Source organism: Mytilus californianus, unplaced genomic scaffold (assembly GCF_021869535.1).
Source record: "Mytilus californianus isolate M0D057914Y unplaced genomic scaffold, xbMytCali1.0.p SCAF_37, whole genome shotgun sequence".
Lineage (NCBI taxonomy): Eukaryota > Metazoa > Mollusca > Bivalvia > Mytilida > Mytilidae > Mytilus > Mytilus californianus.
Genome location: NW_026262687.1, coordinates 653747 through 678496, shown reverse-complemented (window position 1 = coordinate 678496; position 24750 = coordinate 653747). Strand labels below are relative to the sequence as shown.

The 24750-nt window shown below is 33.1% G+C and overlaps 1 long non-coding RNA gene across 1 annotated transcript in view; it reads left to right on the top strand.

Annotated features, from left to right (window-relative positions):
* LOC127736804 (uncharacterized) overlaps positions 1 to 23969 on the top strand; it is a 44277-nt gene extending 20308 nt beyond the window's left edge. The window contains exons 2-3 of the long non-coding RNA XR_007999183.1: positions 22819 to 22987; positions 23458 to 23969. This is a non-coding gene — a long non-coding RNA (uncharacterized LOC127736804). The remainder of the gene's footprint in view (positions 1 to 22818; positions 22988 to 23457) is intronic.
* Positions 23970 to 24750: the final 781 nt, after the last annotated feature.

Below are 24750 nucleotides of genomic sequence, written 5' to 3'. Positions count from 1 at the left end.
AGTGCATTCTGTACAAAACATCTGATTTAACTTATTCTGACTGTTTCCCTTGCTGCGCATTGTCAGTTTGTTTTCGATCTATGAGTTTGACTGTCCCTCTGGTATCTTTTGTCCCTCTTTTATATATCCCGAACAATCAACGGAAGCCCCTCAATAGAAAGGTTTTTTTTTCGCATGAGATTATGTCGGCGTTACAGAGTAAATAACATGTGTTTATTCCATTAATACAATATTGGAGACAACAACCCGGCCACCAAGATATAGTCAATAGTGCTGAATGTGGCCTTATCCAATACAAATCTATCAATCAATCACAAAGTGGCAAACATTGATCTTTGAAGTCTTAAATCTGAAGAATTCAGGGTATGAATACAAGAAGATTTGCAAAACATGAATTATATGAAAAAAGAAGTCAATCCAACGACAAAAAGCAAACAAAAAACCTATCAAGTATCTTTAGGAAATGGTCTTCAATAAGAGTCCTATAAAAGAATAAGGAGATATGGTATGATTGTCAATGAGACAACTATCCATCAAAGTTAAAATGAAGTGAATGTAATCTAGTCTATATCATATGTCAAGCTATATAAAATCTGGAAACAACTATAACAAGTCATTTCCTTCGTCAAAACGAGGCGTTTATATGAAACTGTAATTGCAATTGTAGCCTACTTGCATTTCTAATTTTGATATTCATGGAAACTCTTTCAAAATTAACATAATATTAATTTTGTTTTTAATACTAGATTGATTTTCGTTACCAAATGTCGCTACTGTACTATTTGACGTTGTTTAATAATTATTACGACGAAGAAAAAAACAACATTTTCTTCTGCAATCATTACATTGTTTTCAAGTCTCAAGTCCAACTAAAAATGAAATAATGCTTACGTGAATACATATCAAAGAGTCTGGATAGGGTTTACAGAATATCAGGGCAAACAATAGATAATAAAGTAAAAGGCGAAAATTTTAAACAGTATAGAGGAAAATAGTTCAAAACAAAAGAGAATGCTGGTGTGGTAATGTATTCAGAATAGAGAATTTCGGCAAAAAAGTTAAAAATAGAGAAACAAGACCCAAACACCACCACCAACACACTATAAATTAGACTTATTTAGTGACTAACGATTAAGTTTAATATGTATGTATTTCCCGTTTCCTCTAGAATCATTTTTCTTTTCTTTTCTTTTCATAATCATGTTAATATTGACGATTTCTCTGTTTGTTATTCAACTTTATCTTTTTATATACTAGTATTCATTCTAGTCATGTTTCAACAAAACCTATATATCTCGTTACTGTCTGACAATATTTTTAACTCGAACTCTACTTCGTCTTGTAACTCGATTTCTCACTCGAACTATTACTCGGACCTTTTCTCGAACACAAAGTATAACTTAAACTCTAAACTCGAACCCAAACTCGAATACGAACTTGAACTCAACTTAAATTCGAACTGGAACTGGAACTCATTTTCCAACTCAAAGGTTGATCACACTCTGTTCAAAATTTGAAACAATAATATAAGCATTTATCCCCGGTTTAAATTAAAAAGAAGATGTGGTATGATTGCCAATGAGACAACTCTCCACAAGAGACCAAATGGCACAGAAATTAACACCTATAGGTCACCGTACGGCCTTCAACAATGAGCAAAGCCAATACCGCATAGTCAGCTATAAAAGACCCCGAAATGACAAATGTAAACCAATTCAAACGAGAAAACTAACGGCCTAATTTATGTACAAAATATGAACGAAAAACAAATATGTAACACATCAACAAACGACAACCACTGAATTACAGGCTCCTGACTTGGGACAGGCACATACATACAGAATGTGGCGGGGTTAAACATGTTAGCGGGATCCCAACCCTCCCCCTAACCTTGGACAGTGGTGTAACAGTACAACATAAGAACGAACTATAAAAATTCAGTTGAAAAAGGCTTAACTCATCAGAAGGATACACATAGAAATACATCTAACAAATTCAAAGAGGGGACGTGGCCGGGTACTAGTATATTTCTAGAATTTTTATTGGTTAACGCACGTCGTCACAAAACCCATAGCCCCGGGTTGTTCCAAACCCATATACCCGGACGTTGCTACCTATTACACCGGGGAACTTCACGCGCGTTTTCCTTAGTTCCATGGTTGTTCCTTGTTGTCTTTGATGTTTGACTTTCACAACAATGGGCGCCAAATTTGACCCATTCCAGTTCCTCTGTCTCTGGATTAAAAACGTCTTATATTTGACCATCTGAAGGGTTGTACCAAAAGTAGTACCCTACATTGCTTTCACGTTACACTTTGTGGTCGAATTTATCTAGAAAAACGCCAGATTTGGACTAAGACCGGGGATGAATTCGTTATATATGTTCACAGTTGGTTCATACCTGTAGATATTTTAACACCCTTATGTACGGCTTCGCCTCAGGGTGAACTTGGATACTTCAGGGTGTTAAAATATCCATATCCACGGATATGAACGCAGCTATCCTATATTGTATCTCTTATACAACATGTATATTGTAGATTGTATCGGTTTTTATTGTCTTTCTATGGCTGCATGTTTTGTTAATCTACTAAAATATGAATATTCATTACCCAGCTATGACGTTTCGACCGATGTTTGCTATTGATTCTGCTAGAAATTCTGCTTCCAAGATTGACTTGGCATATGCTTTCTTTGTAGTTAGAAAGTTTTTACAAGTCACAGGTGTTTTATTACAAACTTTAATATTTCGGTTTATTTTCTTTAAGAATTTACAACCGCCTTAGTTATGTGAATCGTAAAACAGTATATAACATACACACTTATTTTGTTCATAAACAACTTGTCATGATCAAGAGACACCAACTACGCTACCTTTATTTTATTATCTCTTCTACTTCTTGAAAAAATGAATTTTTAGCTGATTGATTTTCGAGAGAAAAAAATTAAATATGTGTAAAATTAACTGAATAATATATTAAAAAAAACGTGTCTTCTAGTAATTTTGTGTTGTTTATTTAATTCGTTTGTACTTTGGGGATTGTAAGATTTTACTAAGAATGTCACTGTGTTTTTAAAGTTTTAAAGAGGATTAGGGTGGGGAGGGGGGGGGGGGGAGCACTTACTATGTAATGAGTGTTAGGGATGAGTCGCTGGAATAGGTCACTATTTCATGCTCCATGATATATGAAAAGGGTGAGAAATCAGATTAAATATATCAATAGGTTGCTTGATTATATCATAAGTATTTGAAACTAATCAGTTGTCAGTATTTAATTTCGGTGCGGTAAAATCAGAGTCGTAAATGCATCAGTTATTTGTCAATCCACTAATCTCTATTTATTCCAATGTGGTATTTCCACTGATGGTAGTTATAATATAGCTAGATGCTATAAATCCGACCATTTTGACATGTGCACCTAATTAACATTCAAAGGTTTGTATGAATGAAACATGATAACAATTATTAAAAGAAATTCCACAGTGTCAAGAGCAATGTAACTTTTTATCAGTTTTTCATTATATAATATAAAACCCTGTGAAAGTGTAACTCTCTGGGAGTGTTACCATATTTATCTTACCAAACAAATTTTATTGTCTATTGAAATTGGAATTTCTTCAAAATGAAAGATATAAAAGGGTCAAATAGAGGAAACTGAAAAGCAAGGTGTGTACAATTGCGTTGCTTCTTAACATAAACTTGATGATAAGCGGGACCAAAAAAAAATCTCTATACTAATGTACCAGAAGATGAAAAATATCCAAATATATCTATAGGTTTTTTTTTTTTAATTGATATATGACAAGGTATATATTTTTGACAAACAAAACATATGAAAAGGGTGGGGTACTTGATGTCTCAGCTGCTCACCCCTACCAAAAAAATGTTGAAGTGTCCCCCCCCCCTATCCCCTCGAGGCTATCGCAGCCGTATCATATTTTTTCTAATATTTAGAATGTATTTGCATGTGGTTTATTTTACAAAAGGCAGATAAGACTGGTGGATCAGGTGAGGGGGAGGGGGGCACAAACTTAAACTTTCGCCGAGCGGAGCGATGCGAACATTTTCTTAAGTTATAACTATCGAAATGTCTTTTATTAAGCTGAAGACAACCCATGCTTTGCAAATTTTAGGTGGGGAGATGCACGCCCGCTACGTCCCCGCATGAATCCGCTTCTGATATAATGCCATATCAATATATAATACTAAAATATAATTTGTTTAATTAAAAGTCATCCAAACCCACCCAAGCAGAAAGTATTGATCTATTTTCTATATTAATATGCTCATATGCACTGGTTATTTTAAAAGTATTTGTTTTGCTTTCCATATATATGTATGCTCATTAGCATTGATAATATTTTTTGAAAAGATCATGGAATACATATTATTGACATTGTTTTTATTTATATTGATGTTTTATATGATTACGGGATTTTTTATGGTGTTTCACCTCTTATTTTTTACGTGGCGAGGATCTTCAGCGGCCTCCACGTTTCACAGATTGTGATAGATTATGGACCATACACCGGATATTTGATACGTTGCTAAATATTATTCAGTTACAAGAAATGATCTGTAACAAGTATATTTATTTGTACTTGATTAAGGTTTATAACTTTCAGCTCGATTGTCTTGAACGTTTACAAGCTATTCTGTTATTTTCCTTAACCATGATTCTCATTGGTTGTTTCCAACAGTCAGAAATCAATGTTTTGTGATAGATCGTTCCAATTGCTTCACTGTTTGATAGAATTTAGTAACACGCCTTTTTTCTTTTTCTAACCTGTGGTGAACTCTTTGCCTCGTTTCAGGCTTCATCTATGTCATCATTTCTATTATGTATGTATACAAGTTTGTGTATCCTTATTGTTTTGATATGCGTATTACTCGTATTTCTTATATAAAGTTTTAGATACATTTTCATGATTTATCACGCCTTGTTAACTTTTCTTGTAAATTTTTGTGTCTTTTATACGCTATGACTGGTTTCCTTCTTAAAATGATTGAGAGTTCAGGGTCATTTTCTATCAAGTTCCAATGTTTTATAATTGATCTTTTTAACTGTTTCACTGCTAGGTTATATTTAGTGATAAAGATTGTCGTTTTAACATCTGGTTTTTCAGTGTTAGTCAATAAATCATTTCGTTCTAAGTTTGAGGTAGATATAATCGCTTCATCGATTTCTGTTTGCTTATAATTTCTTTGTAATAATTTTTCTCTAAATGAATTAATGATCTTGGTACGTTCATATATATCGTTTGTGTTTCTTATATTACGGATAATCTCTCCTTTAATGAAGCCTTTGAATACGCTTTTAGGATGACAACTGTTTCTATCTAAGTATTGAAAAGTTTCTGTTGGTTTTCTGAAAGTCTTAAGATCTAGGATCCCAGACTCCAAAAATCTTTTGCCTTTATATACTTCAGTATCTAAAAATATAATTCTTTCCGACGATATTTCGTAGGTGAACTTTAGATATTTGTGTGCCTTGTTTGCCGTTATGAAAAGTTCTTGGAGTTCGTTTTTATTACCGTTAAATAAGATGAATCCATCATCTCTATATCTACCGCAGAAAGCTATTTTGTCTCTATGTGAATACTTTGATAATATATGCTCTAAAATTTCGAACATTCTTATGTCAGCTAATTCTGCTGATGCAGCGCCTCCCATTGGGACACCTGTTCTCTGTCTGTATGTTTTACTGTTAAATGTGAATTCATTATTCTTCAATATGATTTCAAGAGATTTTATTATATCTTCAATAGGAGGGATTTGAAACGGATAATTATTGCATATTAAATTCTTTGTTACTCTTTTGACAGCTTCAATTATCTCAAAATATTCTAAGTTTGTAAACATGTTGCTTGCATCAAATGTAGCTAATAAAATATTGTTGTTTAGGTTTAGATTCTCAAGTTTCTGAATAAAGTCTTTGGTATCTTTGATATATGTATTCTGACTTTGCACTAATGGTAATAAAGTACGATCGATAACATGTGATAGATTATGGAAAGGTGTACCACATAAAGATACTATAGGTCTGCCTAAGAACCCATATTCAATGATTTTTGCTGGATTGTTTTCTATTTCAAGTAAGATTTCTGGTGGAATTTTGTGTATTTTTGGCAACAGGAAAAATTTTTCCTATTTTTTTTGTTAAATAAATTCTGTAATAAAAATTTATATGTTATCTTGTCTATTTGGTCATTCCTTTGCCATTTTTCGATAAGATCGTGTATAAGCTTTGTGGTATTTGCTATTCTTGATTGATTTATTTCTTCATAATAGAGTTCATTTTCTAACTGTCTTAAACCTTCTTTGATATATGTACTTTTGTCGAGAATACAGAGAGTAGAGTTTTTGTCTGCTTTTCGAACTATTATTTCTTTATTTTGTACCAGGTTCCTGAGAGCTTTTTGTTCATTTTTGTTAAGATTTGGTGACATCTTCTTCAGATTAATTTTGCTTAATTCATACTTTGTTGCAAATAAATAATTTTCTAAGGTACCGCATGAATAGGCTGGTTTGTATCCGCTATTTATATAAAATGGATGCTTTGAATCATTTTTGCTGTCGTGGAATAGATAGTGACAGCGAAGTTTACGTTCAAATTCCTCAAAGTCATTCATGATAGATTTTCTTAAACCTTTTAAGCTAGGTTGAGGTATAAATTTTACCCCTTTTGAAAGTAGAAGCCATTCGTCGTCTTCTAATACTCTTTGGGAAAGATTTTTGACAAAAGATTTAGCTTTTTCAATGCTTGTAATTTTTATCGACGTTTTTATTCTTTCTCGGAGATTCAATAATCTCTTTCTTTTGCGATTTCTTGTTTTTAAAGATTTTTTAAAACGTCTAGTCATTATGATAAGTGAAAATATATTTTTATTTGCTTTCTATATTATATTTTGATTGGTTGAAAATATCTAGAAGGCCGTGTTTACTTCAGATTGACCGATAGCTATTATTTTAAGATATCCATGACTATATTAAAGTGAAACTATAACTTACTTGTAAATGATTGAAAAAGACGTTAATCCATAAAAAATGCTTTGTTTTATTCTATGTAATTACATTTCATACGAAATCAATTTTGTTAAACTACATAAGTTCAGTTCAATTTCTTCTTTTGTATGGAAAGTTTCTCCCGTCTCTCTTGCCTTTTGCAATAAAGGTTTTCTTTACTGGCTCTTTTGGACCACTGATCTTTTTGTCGTAGTCTTTCATGTAGTCATTGTATTTTGTGTCCCATATTTCAATAAGATTTAAGATATGGCCTTGAACCTCTGATAGTTTTTGTCTACCTTCTTCTGTACTGTCATTTAAGTTCTCAATCAGTTTTCCTTTAACGTACTCTGCTTTGCTGGTAAAAATTGTTATAAGTTCTTCTGATGTTTTGATGAATTCATCCAATGCATATTGATTAACTTTTGCTCTTATTGTCTTAAGCTTCTCCTGGAAATAATCTTTAGCCGAATTTGATCCGAAAAATGGAAAAAATTCCAGATTGGTGTTCACATACTTAGGTATCACATGTCTTTCTTTTGCTGATTCTAGAGTATAAGCTAACGTGGCTATATGGTGCCTCTTTTCGAATTGTTCCTCTATTTCACTTAATAGTGATGTTGTTTCATCTTTTTGACTTTTCCCACTTTTGATATCTACCTGTTTGCCAGATCTAAAGTTCAAACTTAGTGAAGTGTTCTTCAAATCCAATTGAGTAAGATTTTCTCCCTCTGTTTCTGTCATAGTTTTTTCTTGGCTATATTTGATTTCTGATATATCTTTGTCTCCCGATAAATCCAAATAATCAGGGTCTTTCTTACTATCTTGCTCTTTTCCATTCTTTTTTAAACTTAAACTTCTGTACATTTTGTTTCAACTCTTAAAATTGTTGTGGCTACAATTTCCAAACACTATGTTTTATTGCTTTGTATTCGAGATTCTTATCATAATTTGTCATGTTTACGTGATGATATATGTGTTTGTGCCATTTTCAGTTTCATTTGCAATCGTAGGCATTTCCGGTATAAAGGTCCTTGTGATTTAAGGTTTGACCGCTGTTTAGGTATTCCCACGGTTCAGCATCGTATGATGTTAACTGATCTAAATACTCTCTACCTAGGGATCAAATTTATGATACACGAGTGGGATGACAATTGAGCGAGGCTTCGTTCATACCTGTTTAATTAAAAGTCATCCAAACCCACCCAAGCAGAAAGTATTGATCTATTTTCTATATTAATATGCTCATATGCACTGGTTATTTTAAAAGTATTTGTTTTGCTTTCCATATATATGTATGCTCATTAGCATTGATAATATTTTTTGAAAAGATCATGAAATACATATTATTGACATTGTTTTTATTTATATTGATGTTTTATATGATTACGGGATTTTTTATGGTGTTTCACCTCTTATTTTTTACGTGGCGAGGATCTTCAGCGGCCTCCACGTTTCACAGATTGTGATAGATTATGGACCATACACCGGAGATTTAATACGTTGCTTAATCTATCACAATCTGTGAAACGTGGAGGCCGCTGAAGATCCTCGCCACGTAAAAAATAAGAGGTGAAACACCATAAAAAATCCCGTAATCATATAAAACATCAATATAAATAAAAACAATGTCAATAATATGTATTCCATGATCTTTTCAAAAAATATTATCAATGCTAATGAGCATACATATATATGGAAAGCAAAACAAATACTTTTAAAATAACCAGTGCATATGAGCATATTAATATAGAAAATAGATCAATACTTTCTGCTTGGGTGGGTTTGGATGACTTTTAATTAAACATAATTATTACAAGTTGCATCACAAACTCGCACCACTCAAACTCGGAAGAAATGTGTTTTTATTCATTAAATTGTTTTCTTCTTCTGTGCGTACATTCCTCCTTTCTCGGAGGACCCATGTCAGAGAGACAAAACTCGCACCACTCGAAAAAAAAAAATACAACACACTCGCATCACTGAAGACATGTTTTAAATCATGGTCTTCTCTCAGTTATTTCCTCCGTTCTTTGAGCACCCGTATCACACAGAGACAGAACTTGACGCGCACCTTTCGAAGATAAAAAATACTACGAACTAACACCACTGAGAAATGTTTTAGTCATCAGTGTTTTGGTTGTCGTCTTCTTCCCTGAGTTATTTCCTCCGTTCTAGGAGCACCTGTGTAGCACAGAGATAGAAGCTACGAACTGGACATTTCAATTAGTTCACAAGACGCGGTTTTTTTCTAGTATTTAGTATAATAAAACTTTTTACCCCTTAAACGGCGTGTTCCAACGAAGTATACAGCTATTTGAGAAATATAGAGTGAACTTAGTACGGTGGGAACGTATTTCATAAGCAACATTTCAAACAAAATTGAATTCTACACGAAATTATCAAATCTGCTGACATTTTCTGTTTTTATATAAAAGAGAAATGATAAAATCATATTTACGTCATTTTTTTTATTTAGTCTTGTTTTATTCTATGCTTTGTCTATTTTTCCAGCTGACCGGAAGAATAGTAACTTTCTATTTTGTATAGCGGAGTTGACCGAGTTTCGGTATTACAGAGTTAATAACATGTGTTTACTCCCTTAATACAGTTTGTCTTGAGAAAATCAGGCGTTTCGGGGAACAAAAAAACTGCTATTTAAAAAGAGTATACATAAGAGTTTTACAGGAATGGACCTGCTGCTCTGCAATAGCCACCTACATGAGTTGTTGAAAATGGTCTATACGCTTAGAACCGTGGCAACCTTTAGTACTTAGTAAAACAGAATTAGCGATCAGTCATCGGTCAGTCATCAATCAGTCAACGTTAGGATAGTATAAGTAACATATTAGATACAATCGTTGTAGATTTGTGCTTTTTTCATATTCGGTTATATAATTTGCCATACTATTAGAATTATGCATATAGGTTTAAACAATTGAAGATTAATACAATGTAAACTTAAAGTTGTTTTAGAACATTCAAAATGCATGCATTTCCACGATTCACAGTTCACAGTTGGTAATTAGGCTTGGTTCTAGTAAACACTTGAAAGTTGTAAGCATCCGTTCGGATTTGAGTATATATCATTCATTTATTGATTTATCGGTAACTGTTGTCCGGTGAACTTTTAGGATTCAACAGGTTCATGAGGTAAAATCTATTGCTTCCATGGTTCGTCCCCAACCAGTGAGGGGTTCGCCACCGGCCGGCCCATCTCCGATCAGTCAAAGAGTAATAACTACGATCGAGTACATGCAAGTGCATTCTGTACAAAACATCTGATTTAACTTATTCTGACTGTTTCCCTTGCTGCGCGTTGTCAGTTTGTTTTCGATCTATGAGTTTGACTGTCCCTCTGGTATCTTTTGTCCCTCTTTTATATATCCCGAACAATCAACGGAAGCCCCTCAATAGAAAGGGTTTTTTTTTCGCATGAGATTATGTCGGCGTTACAGAGTAAATAACATGTGTTTATTCCATTAATACAATATTGGAGACAACAACCCGGCCACCAAGATATAGTCAATAGTGCTGAATGTGGCCTTATCCAATACAAATCTATCAATCAATCACAAAGTGGCAAACATTGATCTTTGAAGTCTTAAATCTGAAGAATTCAGGGTATGAATACAAGAAGATTTGCAAAACATGAATTATATGAAAAAAGAAGTCAATCCAACGACAAAAAGCAAACAAAAAACCTATCAAGTATCTTTAGGAAATGGTCTTCAATAAGAGTCCTATAAAAGAATAAGGAGATATGGTATGATTGTCAACGAGACAACTATCCATCAAAGTTAAAATGAAGTGAATGTAATCTAGTCTATATCATATGTCAAGCTATATAAAATCTGGAAAAAACTATAACAAGTCATTTCCTTCGTCAAAACGAGGCGTTTATATGAAACTGTAATTGCAATTGTAGCCTACTTGCATTTCTAATTTTGATATTCATGGAAACTCTTTCAAAATTAACATAATATTAATTTTGTTTTTAATACTAGATTTATTTTCGTTACCAAATGTCGCCACTGTACTATTTGACGTTGTTTAATAATTATTACGACGAAGAAAAAAACTACATTTTCTTCTGCAATCATTACATTGTTTTCAAGTCTCAAGTCCAACTAAAAATGAAATAATGCTTACGTGAATACATATCAAAGAGCCTGGATAGGGTTTACAGAATATCAGGGCAAACAATAGAGAATAAAGTAAAAGGCGAAAATTTTAAACAGTATAGAGGAAAATTGTTCAAAACAAAAGAGAATGCTGGTGTGGTATTGTATTCAGAATAGAGAATTTCGGCAAAGAAGTTAAAAAAAGAGAAACAAGACCCAAACACCACCACCAACACACTATAAATTAGACTTATTTAGTGACTAACGATTAAGTTTAATATGTATGTATTTCCCGTTTCCTCTAGAATCATTTTTCTTTTCTTTTCTTTTCATAATCATGTTAATATTGACGATTTCTCTGTTTGTTATTCAACTTTATCTTTTTATATACTAGTATTCATTCTAGTCATGTTTCAACAAAACCTATATATCTCGTTACTGTCTGACAATATTTTTAACTCGAACTCTACTTCGTCTTGTAACTCGATTTCTCACTCGAACTATTACTCGGACCTTTTCTCGAACTCAAAGTATAACTTAAACTCTAAACTCGAACCCAAACTCGAATACGAACTTGAACTCAACTTAAATTCGAACTGGAACTGGAACTCATTTTCCAACTCAAAGGTTGATCACACTCTGTTCAAAATTTGAAACAATAATATAAGCATTTATCCCCGGTTTAAATTAAAAAGAAAATGTGGTATGATTGCCAATGAGACAACTCTCCACAAGAGACCAAAATGGCACAGAAATTAACACCTATAGGTCACCGTACGGCCTTCAACAATGAGCAAAGCCAATACCGCATAGTCAGCTATAAAAGACCCCGAAATGACAAATGTAAACCAATTCAAACGAGAAAACTAACGGCCTAATTTATGTACAAAATATGAACGAAAAACAAATATGTAACACATCAACAAACGACAACCACTGAATTACAGGCTCCTGACTTGGGACAGGCACATACATACAGAATGTGGCGGGGTTAAACATGTTAGCGGGATCCCAACCTTCCCCCAACCTTGGACAGTGGTGTAACAGTACAACATAAGAACGAACTATAAAAATTCAGTTGAAAAAGGCTTAACTCATCAGAAGGATACACATAGAAATACATCTAACAAATTCAAAGAGGGGACGTGGCCGGGTACTAGTATATTTCTAGAATTTTTATTGGTTAACGCACGTCGTCACAAAACACATAGCCCCGGGTTGTTCCAAACCCATATACCCGGACGTTGCTACCTATTACACCGGGGAACTCCACGCGCGTTTTCCTTAGTTCCATGGTTGTTCCTTGTTGTCTTTGATGTTTGACTTTCACAACAATGGGCGCCAAATTTGACCCATTCCAGTTCCTCTGTCTCTGGATTAAAAACGTCTTATATTTGACCATCTGAAGGGTTGTACCAAAAGTAGTACCCTACATTGCTTTCACGTTACACTTTGTGGTCGAATTTATCTAGAAAAACGCCAGATTTGGACTAAGACCGGGGATGAATTCGTTATATATGTTCACAGGTGGTTCATACCTGTAGATATTTTAACACCCTTATGTACGGCTTTGCCTCAGGGTGAACTTGGATACTTCAGGGTGTTAAAATATCCATATCCACGGATATGAACGCAGCTATCCTATATTGTATCTCTTATACAACATGTATATTGTAGATTGTATCGGTTTTTATTGTCTTTCTATGGCTGCATGTTTTGTTAATCTACTAAAATATGAATATTCATTACCCAGCTACGACGTTTCGACCGATGTTTCCTATTGATTTTGCTAGAAATTCTGCTTCCAAGATTGACTTGGCATATGCTTTCTTTGTAGTTAGAAAGTTTTTACAAGTCACAGGTGTTTTATTACAAACTTTAATATTTCGGTTTATTTTCTTTAAGAATTTACAACCGCCTTAGTTATGTGAATCGTAAAACAGTATATAACATACACACTTATTTTGTTCATAAACAACTTGTCATGATCAAGAGACACCAACTACGTTACCTTTATTTTATTATCTCTTCTACTTCTTGAAAAAATGAATTTTTAGCTGATTGATTTTCGAGAGAAAAAAATTAAATATGTGTAAAATTAACTGAATAATATATTAAAAAAAACGTGTCTTCTAGTAATTTTGTGTTGTTTATTTAATTCGTTTGTACTTGGGGATTGTAAGATTTTACTAGGAATGACACTGTGTTTTTAAAGTTTTAAAGAGGATTAGGGTGGGGAGGGGGGGAGCACTTACTATGTAATGAGTGTTAGGGATGAGCCGCTGGAATAGGTCACTATTACATGCTCCATAATATATGAAAAGGGTGAGAAATCAGATTAAATATATCAATAGGTTGCTTGATTATATCATAAGTATTTGAAACTAATCAGTTGTCAGTATTTAATTTCGGTGCGGTAAAATCAGAGTCGTAAATGCATCAGTTATTTGTCAATCCACTAATCTCTATTTATTCCAATGTGGTATTTCCACTGATGGTAGTTATAATATAGCTAGATGCTATAAATCCGACCATTTTGACATGTGCACCTAATTAACATTCAAAGGTTTGTATGAATGAAACATGATAACAATTATTAAAAGAAATTCCACAGTGTCAAGAGCAATGTAACTTTTTATCAGTTTTTCATTATATAATATAAAACCCTGTGAAAGTGTAACTCTCTGGGAGTGTTACCACATTTATCTTACCAAACAAATTTTATTGTCTATTGAAATTGAAATTTCTTCAAAATGAAAGATATAAAAGGGTCAAATAGAGGAAACTGAAAAGCAAGGTGTGTACAATTGCGTTGCTTCTTAACATAAACTTGATGATAAGCGGGACCAAAAAAAAATCTCTATACTAATGTACCAGAAGATGAAAAATATCCAAATGTATCTATAGGTTTTTTTTTTTTTTTTAATTGATATATGACAAGGTATATATTTTTGACAAACAAAACATATGAAAAGGGTGGGGTACTTGATGTCTCAGCTGCTCACCCCTACCAAAAAAATGTTGAAGTGTCCCCCCCCCCCCCCCCTCCCCTCGAGGCTATCGCAGCCGTATCATATTTTTTCTAATATTTAGAATGTATTTGCATGTGGTTTATTTTACAAAAGGCAGATAAGACTGGTGGATCAGGTGAGGGGGAGGGGGGCACAAACTTAAACTTTCGCCGAGCGGAGCGATGCGAACATCTTCTTAAGTTATAACTATCGAAATGTCTTTTATTAAGCTGAAGACAACCCATGCTTTGCAAACTTTAGGTGGGGAGATGCACGCCCGCTACGTCCCCGCATGAATCCGCTTCTGATATAATGCCATATCAATATATAATACTAAAATATAATTTGAGTTGGTAATGCAATTTTACAAATATCTGATCAATTAACGATTTCTGACATGTATCTTTATACATGTGAAAACTTGATTTCTAGTTTTTAATACTTTTGTGTTAATATTAACCTTCAAAGGCGGATTATGGGAGAGGGGAGGGGCAGGGTGCCCCAGCTCATCCTTTTTAGCTACATTTATATTTATACAGACTGTTTACTGTTTTTCTGAGTTTATCTCCGAACGTCGTCTCGTCGGGGTTCCTCCTTCTTTTTACAGATCCGCATCTGACCTTGTGGTATATTGCCCCTGAACTGTGCACCTATATCATGTATTATATGTATAGCATCGGAAAGAGTCTGATTCCAGCGGATCACCCCTAGCACTCAATTCATTTCACTCGTCCTTCCCCAGGGGTTACTACAAATTAAAATTTTTTAACAATTTAGGAAAGAAATCTGTTGTGTTTCATTCCTACTTTACAAACCCGAATAATTTTATTTTAACGAATGTGTTGGTTCGTATCAGCTGTGTATTTGTTTTTTCTGATTTCCTTTTTATTTTACTTTTCTTTCGATTTGATACATTTGTTTGCATGGCTTTTGCAAGAAAGAATTTCTCTGAAACAAGTTTTTAAATAAAAATATTAGTTGATAACAAGAACAAAAAATGGACCAATTTAAGTACACATTCTCGGATGCGCTCGACTAAAGTAACTCAGCACGACGTTTGTTTGTATTTTTTCAGGCTGTTTAAGACCTTTTGTAAACAGTAAAATCTAGGACATTCGAGTTATCTATATGTTTCCAATGCTATCACTAAAATTTTCTGTCGATACCTATTTTTTTGCATGGCACACGGTTTTTCTCTGACTTTAATGACGGCTTTTACTAAATCCATTGCATGTTGGATATGTACTGATATTATAATCTTAGGATGTTTACATGCTTTATTATAAATTGTCATTGGCTTTCAACTAGCTGTCAGTAACTGCGAGTACTCTCAGATCTATACTTAGTGTCTTTTTTGTTAGGCAGTGGCTTTTCTTCCGGTTAGCCGGAAAATAACAAAAATGTCTATTCTTCTGGCCATACGGATGGATAGCTTTACTCTGCTTACATGCTGTTATTTCGGCCATACTCTACTGGTTAATCCATGAAACACACCGATTCCGTCAAAATAAACTGTTTTTCAAATGATATCAAAAGAAGCATACAAACATCTAGATATTGATATGCAGCAAATACATTTTTGAATTAAAGTCACTATTAGTATTGGAGGAAAACAACTGTGCAAATTGTTTCCATTCTATCATTAAAGCAAATCAAAATGCAAATTAATTTACTGCAAAGTATACAGCTTATCCAGATTTGTTTTATTCTAAAAGAATTAAGGAGGGGGGGGAGGGGGGGCAAAAACCACTCTCCTTTTTGTTGGTCTATGAGTCCGTTTCCTGCAAGGTTACGAATCAGGCCACTAACTTATGGCTTCAATGGAAATTCCCAAAGAGGTTCCTGAATTTATCGTTTCCTTGAAGTTTGGTTCAAATCAGGTCGTGAAATGATTTTGAACGATTTTTCAATTAAAATTTCTGTGATTTTTAACACATACATGTAGGAAATAAGAGAAAATGGTAGGCACAAGTAACCCTGTCTCAAAAGTAAGATTGTGTTTACGATAATATCTAACAGAGAAAAAACATTCATTATTTTTAATTCAAAGAAAAACAGAATAAAAAAGGAAGAGGGGTTACACCAACCCTGTAATCCTATTCCCAGTCCAGGTATATCAGTGCATGTTCATAGATTTTTAGCTGGAACAATGGAAACTCTGTTTTTGATATTAGAGAAAAAGGAGGGATATAAACCCTGCCTACGGTTACCTATAATTGCTTTCATCCACTTGATTTAAACTTTGGTGGATAGTTGTCACATTGTCAATCATGTTTTTGTCCATTTGGATTTTTGAGTTATTAATAATAAACATTAGTATAATGTAGACACTCATGCATTAATCTCGTCATACATTTTTCGTTATTCGGTGTCGTGTGATTGCATTTTCACTGTCGTATACTTGTCTGGCACTTTTTTTGTACCAATCTTTTTAATTTTAAAACTACTGAAGAAATCATATAAAAAACATGAAACTTTAAAAATTCAATGAAATTAGATTTTGATATTTAAACATCCATTTCTATTGACAAACTCTTTCTTGAAACTTGTATTACCATATTAATAAATATTGCGATACACCGACATTTATTATTCTTGTAACAAAGTCAGTTTGTGACAATCTAACAGAAACCATTTGAATGATAGTGCCAATAGAAATTTAGAGGTCTTTGGGTCTGGCATAGGCGTATTAAAAGACAGCTGTGTTGTTTGAATATTGGTGATTTTGTTACCGCTAAAATAAAACAAATCTAAATATAATTGTTATATCATTATGCACATTCACTGTATCTCAGCATTTCACGAATTCATGATTTTTTCTGACTGTTAATGACACCTTTACACTAAATAGATTAGATGTTGGATGTGTACTGATTGATATTTTAGTCTTAGAAACATGTTTTTTTATTAGTTGTTATTGGTTTTGAATAAACTGTCAGTAACTGCGAGTCCTCTCATATCTGTTCTTAGTGACTTTCTTGTTGTTGTAGGTATATATAAATATCCTGCCACGTCCGGTCTGTGTTTTATTAAGATGTTTTTTTTTCTGTTTTGTAATGATCTAACGATCAAAGCCCTTATCAACTAAATTTCATATCTAATGATTTAAGCCCTTTTTCGGGAACATTTATAGTTTGTTATTATGCTGTATTGTTTCATCACTGTTTCAGGTTAGGAGGAAGGTTTGGCTCCAGAAAACTAGTTTAACCCCGTCTCATGCAGTATACTCAGAGCATGTATTTCAGTGGTAGTCGTTTGTAGTTGTAATAATATGTATTTTTTGGTCCTTGTTTTGTACATGAATCGGACCATTTTCTTTCTCGTTAGAATTGTTTTACATTTGTCATCTGGGGGCCTTTTGTAGCTTACTAAACGGTGTGGGCTCATTATTGAAGGCCAACGGTGACGTATAGTTGTTAACTTCTTGGTCATTGGGTCTCTTGTAGGGAGTTCATAATTACCCTAAACATTATTCTGACTATACAAGTGATTGAAATTAAACAAACGTCCAGTGGCAAATATTTGTTATCACTTATATATATATATATATAGTAAAATATGATAAACCCCCGTCACACTAGACCAGGTCGTACTTCGATCTCTGAAAAATAAATTCAAATGTCGACGGTCGTGGTAAGGTTTTCATAATCGTGATGAGCGTGGAACAACTTTGAACATGTTCAACCCAATCGTGGTGCGGTCGTGGAGAAATCAGGTCGTTGTAGAAACGTAGTGAGAGCACAGTAAGGTCGTGGTAAGATCGTACAGGTTGCTGTACCATCGTAGCAAAAGCGCGATTCTAGTCGGAGAGACTGAGCTACGATCTCACAGCGACGTTACTACGACCTTACTACGACAATCACATTCTCCCCACGACCGAACAACGCTTCTACTACGACTTTACCACGTTTATATCACCCTGTTCAAGACCATAGTACGATTCTAGCACGCCCATGCCGTCCTCATCACGCTCTTCTTACGACCTGACTATACGTTCATACCACGACCATTTCGAGTTCTAGTCATGCTCATTGTCATTGTCAGATAAAATATAAAAAAAGCTCTCCAGGTTTTGTTTGAAACATCAACTTCATTTGAACCATGAAAATACAAGACCATGTAAATGTAGTTATTCTTCTACAATCATTAACACAGAAACACAATCTAAACGACCTGGCCATGATATTGTTATTGAGAAAGCGAATAAGAAGAATAAAAAGAAACTTTAGACTTTTAGGCCTGTTGGGGTTGATCTTAGTTTTCCTCCGAAAGGAGGCTCCAGTGTGGTCATTATGGTCAGTTGATGAACGAGTTACGATTCGAGGATGAACCTTCCTTCTTTAATTTTCTGAGAATGCCACCAGAGATGTTCGATGCATTATATTTGAAAAAGTTAAACCAAGAATCAAGAAGACAGATACTCTATATAGAAGAGCCTTGTCGCCTGGTTTCAAATTTACCATCACATTAAGACAATAAGCTACTGGTGAAAAGTATTCTACCTAGCAGTATGACTTAAGAGTTGCTCGGTATACTGTAAGCAAATTTTTACCCGAGGTTTGCCGAGCAATAGTTGAAGAATATAAAGATGAGGTGATTTCATAACCAACTGATCCAAATGATTTGAGGGATATCGCAGACGAATTTCAAAAGAGATGGAACGTTCTGTTATTGTGTTTTGTGCTATGGTAAATTTTTGTATTCTTGTCTTTCCTTTTTCATGTTTTTGCTAATGTTTTTTGTCTATATGTCTTTTTGTGTTTCTTTTTTACATATGACGTGGCTCTGTACTTATACATCCCGTCATTGTGTTATGGTCAATTTTAGTATTCTTGTCTTTCATTTTTGCTTATGTGCTTTGTCTATATGCCTTTTTGTATTTCTTTATTATATATTGGTTTGTTTTTATAGTGATTAAGATTATTTCACAATGTTGACTGCTGTTCCCCAATTTTTGACATTTTTACCTATTGTGTCTGTTTGTTTTGTTCACACATCGTTGTCAATATAATGGAATTGTATGCGACTGCCATACAAGTGGGGGGTTAAGCTAGCTGTAAAACCAGGTTTAACGAAGATGTTTTGAATAACTTCTGTATTTAAATGTGATGAAAGAACGATGCATCACAACGACAACTTGTTCTATAATAAAAATATCCGACAGGTACATTAATTTTGTCCTTCAAAGGTTTTATCACTTATCATGCTTATTGAACGCACACTCTTTTGTAACATTGTTGGAACACATACAGGATCAGTGATGTTTCATAATGCCTGTTTGTTGGATATAAGTAATAAATAATTGATATGAATAAATCGTACAAATCAAGAAAACCTCTAGTGTTTTGATTATTGTTAAAATCAGTTTTAAATGATTAATCATGATAATGCTTTCGTAAAAAAATAATCTTGGAGACCAGATCAGAATTAGTTTCAATTTATAACAATCATAAGGACATTAAAACTTTTTAAAAGTTTGATGCAAGTGAATAGACCGGTGTGCGTAAACACACTGTGGTTAACAATATTAAGACTTTGTGAAAATAAGATTATCAGTAACAATTTTAAAATAAATTTCATTAAGAGATTAACTTTTTTCTGAATACATTTTACATTATATATGAAATAATTTAATATATCGATTTTATACGGTGTTAATTTGTTTAATCGTTGCACAGTATCCCTTCTTGTCATTTGTTAAGTTAAATATTTATATTTTGTATAATGAACACTTTCATAACAATAAAAATATTAACTAATTCCCCTTTAAATCAAGATCACAGGCATAGTGAGACATCTCTTTGTAATAATTCAAACAACTGTGATGTTATAACTGTAGGCTGGTCGGATAAACTTATCACTCGGAATGATATTATACAGAAGTGTGTCTACTTAATCTGATTAGATTTTTATTTAGATAGTGTACGTTCAGAAGATAATTATTCGTTTACGAATACCCTGCATTTTGTATGTGTCTTAATTCTTAACGTTCCATTATGACCATTAATTTGACAACTGCATACTATTAAGGAAATCATTTGATCACGGATAGGGCTCAGTTTAAAAAAAGACATAATGCTAAAGCTGGAGTTTATCGATAAATCAAAGCTATATTTTAGGATTCTTCCATGTACAAGAAACTTTATTTGTTGATTGAAAACTGGTTTGAATCTCCTCAAAATGTGTGAATCCTAGTTTAACCAATGATTCATTTAACAAAAGGTTATGTATCACCCCAACAAAATAGGGAAAAGGCAATGTCATTTATAATTTAACTTGAAACCATTTTTATCGTTATTTTGTTTTTATCAGAGTGTCTTATACACGCAATAAATAAAGTAAATATCTGCATATACAAAATTGATAACAAAATATACTTTTAACTGTTAAATTCATTTGTTAATTGTCGTTATTTTATTTGGAAAAATTACACCATTATCACCAAATGTATTTATTATTTTATCAATGTTTTATTGTTCAAAATGACAACAGTCTTAACAACTACGTTTAATTTTTAACGTCTTTAAGGCCACAACAATTTAATTTCTTGTTCTACGGATTTTTCCATTCCAGAAATTAGTGCGAGCGAGCGATTTGAAAATTAAAAAAAAAAAAAAATACAAATTTTTGAAGAGAAGCTTCAAAAGTAAAGGCGACCAATTATATATTTTTTTTTTTGAAAAATAAAATCATAGGTTCATACAATATTGATCAAGATGGTATGAAATTTGATTTACAAATTGAACTTTGGCATTTCTTTAATATATCAACTGCTGATGCGTTTTTTTCTGTTCACCAACATGTAATGCCCACTTTTAATTGCATCATATTTATGGCTTCTTGTATTACTGTTACTTTCTAAGAACATCAGATATCGAACTGAATAATTCAATAATTATTTTAACTGTCTTAAATGATTTTCATTGAACTTTCATAGATGTCTTTCCTCATTCACAAGACCTGACTTATAATTAGAAACAAGGCGGGTGTCTTGCAAGAAGCAGGAGTTGTTTATCTTTCCCGAACACCTGAGTTCACCCAAGGTTTTAGGGATTTATTGTGTTCGTTAATGTGTATACTTTTTAGTTTTTTGTGTATGTTGGTTGTGTGTTTCTTCGTCGTGACTTTGATAAGAAATATGTGTTTATGCTCGAGACAGTTTAAAGGATCGCGATTTGACGTCGATTAAAACGCTCTGACGATCGCTAACTAATTTAGTATTAATTTAATTTTGGATGTAACACGTCATCTGATTGGCTGAAAGTGTTTTGTCTATCAGCTCATAGACATAATTTTGTCATGCGACCGAGACGTTATCAACGTTTTTATCATGATTTACTTCTTTTTAGAATTAAATTTTAAGAAATGACTTTAATATGTTTTCTGTCTATTCGAAATAACATACGCGGGTTATTCAGTGTGCACCACATTTTTTATATTATTTCGAATAGACAGAAAACATATTAAAGTCATTTCTTAAATGTTTACAAAAAAACAGGCGCGGGAAATACACCCAGTTACATTTCCAGATGCTGGAAGCGGGAATAATAAAAAAAAAAAAAATTTGTTTAGACAAAAATATTATGGCGACTGGTCTGTCGAACAAGGAATTTAATTGGTGTGGCCTAACTATATGATTTAAGATGAATAAAAGTAATTAAAGTAAACAGATGTAAACAGATGTAAATCACTGCAAAGTAATAAAGACATTTTAAAAATTCACATCATCAACATAAAATAAAAATATAATTATCAAAGAGCAATAACCGCAATTTGCCCATTTAGTCGATATGGATTACCTCCCATTGTCAAATATTCAAAATAATTCATATAGCGGGGATTCGGGAGAATTTTAGGCGTTTCGTAGAAAATCTGACAGTTGTTCCTAACGCCCTGATATAAACGCCACTCAGAAATAACTTTTTTCTCCGAAGAATTTCCCAAAAATAGTCAAGGGGTCCAAAAAACGAACGAAAAAATTAATTGAAAATCAAAATTTCTTCTTATATTATGGATTTCCATAATTTTATGAATTACGAAATCTCATAATATTGCAACAAAATTATTCGAATAACTAATATTATTGAATTTCAAAATAATGTGTTTAATTAGGATATTTCATAATATTATGCAATTTCCTATTTGCCTCGACTGATCAATGATGTTGAATTTTCAGCTGACAATCGGTTTCTGGACTGTTACTTTTGAACACCTTCATATTATTTCTTCAAACTTACACAGTTGAATGTTATTAGGTAAGGAAGATCCCTATTGATTTTGATGTTTCTAGTCATTCAAAGGTCAAGGTCACAAGTGCTTTATGGAAATATTATATTTTAGCACCAGTGGGGGACCCCGGAGCCTCCTCTTGTTTAGTTTATAAGATATCTTATTTATTTTATAAGATATCTCATAAATTAGATATAAGATATTTCATTAACTTTATTTGATATCTTATCTTTTTATTCAGACAAAGGAGCCCTATAGTAATCAGCTTTCCGTCTGTCCGTCACAAACAGTTTTCACAAAATAAATCAAAAAGGCTATCACAAATCAATGTGAAAGTTTAATGGCTACCTATTAAAAAGCAGGGATATCACTAGTGAGCAATGACTCACAGCACACCTTGTTTTATATTGTGTCTATCAGAATTCTTTTAGTATCCAATCTTTTGTAGGCACTTGATAAAGTACCAGGGAAGCGTTACAGGGTGAAGGTTGTTGACACAATCCTTGATTTAGATGTAACTAAGAATAAAGAAACAATAACCAATATTACAAGTTTTTACAACTTTAGATTTGAGAGCAGTCATTTGAGGATGTGGCAGACATACAATATTGATGAAGGTATTACTTTTATATTCAACATAAAGAAAAAAACAGATTACAAATAACATATAGTTTTAAACATAACACAACCACTGAAAATACAGGGTCAGGCTTGTACACAGGTGGGTAAAAGAAGTCTATAAGTACTCAACCCTCCTCCGAAATCCTGGTTCAGAGGTTAAAAGTATATAAAGAAAATTAAAAGCAATACCAATACTAAATTCAATAAGCTCAGCACTTCATCTTAAAACATAAAAAATTAAATCGTCTTAATAAAAAGGTTGCATTGAGCCTATTGATTAAAATACCACAAACTCCTAGACTAAAATGGATGCTATAAAAATTCACGTAATTTTATATCATAACGGCATAAAAAATCTATAGAGTTTATGATCTTGAAGTTGGTTATTTTTTTTAAACTTCCATATTGATCAATTTAACAAACAATAAAATGAATACAGGTTCTTTAATTACAATTTTCATTTCAGGAAAGCTTGTGACTTTAAAATCAACAAAGAATTCTGCAGAGGCGGATTTAGAGGGTTTTTCAGGGGACCCGGGCCCCCCTTTTGTGGGAAAAATTTTGTTGATTATATAGGGAATCACTGAAGCATGACTGGAGCGGGCCCCCTCTTAAGCAGTCAGTGGGCCCCCCCTTATGAAAATTTCTGGATCCGCCACTGTTCTGTGCAGTTAAAAGTGCTCAATGACTGGACAGAGATGTCTTTTAATGACCTCATTACTGAAGGTAATTTTATAATTATTTCATTTACTAACTGTCATGTACAAAACTTAAGCACACTTGTAAGACAATGATCATTATTATATTTTGTCACAACAACCGAGAAAAACCAACACAAAACTCAATAAACATTGCTATGCATTATTAAAATTTCCTGCTTGTGGGTTACAGGATTATGGGTATCGACAGAATCTTATTATAGATAATCAGGCTGTCCATTGTTGAAAGAGAAATTTATACATGTTGTATCGTTGTCCTTTTTAGGTCACCTGGCCTATTTTGAGTCCGTCTGGCATAAACTTTTTCAAAAATCTTCTGATACAACTGGCCAATTGGAACTGAACTTGGTTAATGTAGTAAATTTGAATTTTTTTTATTTTTTTGGGAAACAATTTTTATTTTATTTATCCTCTTTTTAGGAACAGAATAGGCTTCAAAACAACAGAAGCAGACATTCATTTGTTCTATGGATGGCTGCATTCAAGAGTTCAAGAACCAGATTATTCTTGATCAACATCTCCTTCAAGGCAGCTGTGAATATAAGCTAGAGAAAGGCCCATTAAAAGATCAGGCAAAAGTTCTATATGCCCAAAAGCTGTCAAATAATGTACATCATTGTCCTGATATGCAAGCAGTCTTACTAGAAAATGCATGTACTACAGACTTGAGTGCCAAAGAAATGTGATGGGCATTGAAAGTGAAAAAGAAAAAGATTTTCTTTAGCATCAAACAGAAAAAAATCATGACGGATTTATTTTATTTATCTTGAAAGGATGCAAGAAGCAGCCATATTGGATTCAACGACATTATATTTTCCCAATAAATAGGCGAAATAGAGAAAAAAAAAGCCTACCTTAAACTACTTTTTAATAGCTTATATCCAAATTTGAAGCGTTATCAAAGCCCCAAAACATACTATGTTACAGTTTTACACTTGAAGTATTCATATGACGTCATGATGTTGCTATGAAGTTTATGTGCCAAAGAAGTCAACAACATTTTGTGGAATTTTTATTTTAAGCAACTATATGTCCAAATA